Genomic DNA, 3,715 nt, shown 5'->3' with positions numbered 1-3,715 from the left:
ATGTTGTAGTATTTAGAGGGTAATGTTATAGTATTTAGAGAGAGTTGTTGTAGTATTTAGAGTGCTGTTGTAGCATTTAGAGAGTAATGTTGCAGTATTAAGAGGGTAATGTTATAGTATTAAGAGTGTGTTGTTGTAGTATTAATAGAGTGTTGTAGTATTTAGAGGGTATTGTTCTAGTATTTAGAGTGTTATAGTATTAAGAGAGTGTTGTTGTAGTATTTAGAGTGATGTTGTAGTATTTAGAGAGTAATGTTGTAGTATTAAGAGAGTGTTGTTGTAGTATTTAGAGTGCTGTTGTTGTATTTATAGAGTAATGTTGTAGTATTAAGAGACTGTTGTTGTAGTATTTATAGAGTAATGTTGTAGTATTAAGAGACTGTTGTTGTAGTATTTATAGAGTAATGTTGTAGTATTAAGAGACTGTTGTTGTAGTATTTAGAGTGTGGTGGTAGTATTTAGGGTGTGGTTGTAGTATTTAGAGAGTAATGTTGTAGTATTAAGAGTGTGTTGTTGTAGTATTAATAGAGTGTTGTAGTATTTAGAGGGTAATGTTATAGTATTAAGAGAGTGTTGTTGTAGTATTTAGAGTGATGTTGTAGTATTTAGAGAGTAATGTTGTAGTATTAAGAGAGTGTTGTTGTAGTATTTAGAGTGCTGTTGTTGTATTTATAGAGTAATGTTGTAGTATTAAGAGACTGTTGTTGTAGTATTTATAGAGTAATGTTGTAGTATTAAGAGACTGTTGTTGTAGTATTTAGAGTGTGGTGGTAGTATTTAGGGTGTGGTTGTAGTATTTAGAGAGTAATGTTGTAGTATTAAGAGTGTTGTAGTATTTAGAGTGTTGTAGTAGTGTTTAGAGTGTGGTTGTAGTATTAAGAGAGTAATATTGTAGTATTAAGAGTGTGGTTGTAGTATTAAGAGAGTGTTGTTGTAGTATTTATAGAGTAATGTTGTAGTATTAAGAGACTGTTGTTGTAGTATTTAGAGTGTGGTGGTAGTATTTAGAGTGTGGTTGTGGTATTTAGAGAGTAATGTTGTAGTATTAAGAGTGTTGTAGTATTTAGAGTGTTGTTGTAGTATTTAGAGTAATGTTGTAGTATTAAGAGAGTGTTGTTCTAGTATTTGGAGTGTTGTTCTAGTATTTAGAGTGTTGTAGTATTAGAGTATTGTTCTAGTATTTAGAGTGTTGTAGTAGTATTTAGAGAGTAATGTTGTAGTATTAAGAGTGTTGTAGTATTTAGAGTGTTGTAGTATTAAGAGTGTTGTAGTATTTAGAGTGTTGTAGTATTTAGAGTGTTGTAGTATTTAGAGAGTAATGTTGTAGTATTTAGAGGGTAATGTTATAGTATTTAGAGAGAGTTGTTGTAGTATTTAGAGGGTAATGTTATAGTATTAATAGAGTGTTGTTGTAGTATTTAGAGGGTAATGTTATAGTATTAAGAGTGTGTTGTTGTAGTATTAATAGAGTGTTGTAGTATTTAGAGGGTATTGTTCTAGTATTTAGAGTGTTATAGTATTAAGAGAGTGTTGTTGTAGTATTTAGAGTGATGTTGTAGTATTTAGAGAGTAATGTTGTAGTATTAAGAGAGTGTTGTTGTAGTATTTAGAGTGCTGTTGTTGTATTTATAGAGTAATGTTGTAGTATTAAGAGACTGTTGTTGTAGTATTTATAGAGTAATGTTGTAGTATTAAGAGACTGTTGTTGTAGTATTTATAGAGTAATGTTGTAGTATTAAGAGACTGTTGTTGTAGTATTTAGAGTGTGGTGGTAGTATTTAGGGTGTGGTTGTAGTATTTAGAGAGTAATGTTGTAGTATTAAGAGTGTGTTGTTGTAGTATTAATAGAGTGTTGTAGTATTTAGAGGGTAATGTTGTAGTATTTAGAGTGATGTTGTAGTATTTAGAGAGTAATGTTGTAGTATTAAGAGAGTGTTGTTGTAGTATTTAGAGTGCTGTTGTTGTATTTATAGAGTAATGTTGTAGTATTAAGAGACTGTTGTTGTAGTATTTATAGAGTAATGTTGTAGTATTAAGAGACTGTTGTTGTAGTATTTAGAGTGTGGTGGTAGTATTTAGGGTGTGGTTGTAGTATTTAGAGAGTAATGTTGTAGTATTAAGAGTGTTGTAGTATTTAGAGTGTTGTAGTAGTGTTTAGAGTGTGGTTGTAGTATTAAGAGAGTAATATTGTAGTATTAAGAGTGTGGTTGTAGTATTAAGAGAGTGTTGTTGTAGTATTTATAGAGTAATGTTGTAGTATTAAGAGACTGTTGTTGTAGTATTTAGAGTGTGGTGGTAGTATTTAGAGTGTGGTTGTGGTATTTAGAGAGTAATGTTGTAGTATTAAGAGTGTTGTAGTATTTAGAGTGTTGTTGTAGTATTTAGAGTAATGTTGTAGTATTAAGAGAGTGTTGTTCTAGTATTTGGAGTGTTGTTCTAGTATTTAGAGTGTTGTAGTATTAGAGTATTGTTCTAGTATTTAGAGTGTTGTAGTAGTATTTAGAGAGTAATGTTGTAGTATTAAGAGTGTTGTAGTATTTAGAGTGTTGTAGTATTAAGAGTGTTGTAGTATTTAGAGTGTTGTAGTATTTAGAGTGTTGTAGTATTAAGAGTGTTGTAGTATTTAGAGTGTTGAAGTAGTATTAGAGTCTTGTAGTAGTATTAAGAGTGTTGTAGTATTTAGAGTGTTGTAGTATTTAGAGTGTTGTAATATTTAGAGTTATGTTGTAGTATTAAGAGAGTGTTGTTCTAGTATTTGGAATGTTGTTCTAGTATTTAGAGTGTTGTAGTAGTATTAGAGTCTTGTAGTAGTATTTAGAGTGTTGTAGTAGTATTAGAGTCTTGTTGTAGTATTAAGAGTGTTGTAGTATTTAGAGTGTTGTAGTATTTAGAGTGTTGAAGTAGTATTTAGAGTGTTGTAGGAGAGCGTTGCGCTCTGCACTCACGTTCTCGTGCTTCATGTGTCTGAGCAGACGCATCTCTCTGTAGGAGCGTCTGCTGTGGATGAGAGACTGGAAGGGCCGAGACAGCTTCTTCACCGCCACCTTCTGACGACTCTTCACATCGTACGCAGAGCTGAGGAGAGATGAAGGGATAGAGAGAGAGAGAGAGAGATGGAGAGGGAGAGAGAAAGGAGAGGGAGACAGAGAGAGAGAGAGAGTGAGAGAAGGAAAAGAGAGAAGGGACAGAGAGAGAGAGAGAGGGGAGAGGGAAGGGATAGAGAGAGAGACAGAGAGAGAGAGGGAGAGGGAGAGAGAAAGGAGAGGGAGACAGAGAGAGAGAGAGAGTGAGAGAAGGGAAAGAGAGAAGGGACAGAGAGAGAGAGAGAGAGGGGAGAGGGAAGGGATAGAGAGAGAGACAGAGAGAGAGAGGGAGAGGGAGAGAGAAAGGAGAGGGAGACAGAGAGAGAGAGAGAGTGAGAGAAGGGAAAGAGAGAAGGGACAGAGAGAGAGAGAGAGAGGGGAGAGGGAAGGGATAGAGAGAGAGACAGAGAGAGAGAGAGGGAGAGGGAGAGAGAAAGGAGAGGGAGATAGAGAGAGAGAGAGTGAGAGAAGGGAAAGAGAGAAGGGACAGAGAGAGAGAGAGAGGGGAGAGGGAAGGGAAGGGAGAGAAAAGAGAGAGATAGAGAGAGGGGGGGAAGAGAAAAGTGAGAGACATGAGGAGACAGAGAGAGGAGGGAAAGGAGGAATGAAAGTGAGTCACGCAGGGGGGTTGA

The sequence above is a fragment of the Sprattus sprattus genome, assembly GCF_963457725.1.
Source record: "Sprattus sprattus genome assembly, chromosome: 14".
Lineage (NCBI taxonomy): Eukaryota > Metazoa > Chordata > Actinopteri > Clupeiformes > Clupeidae > Sprattus > Sprattus sprattus.
This window is presented reverse-complemented; position numbering follows the sequence as displayed.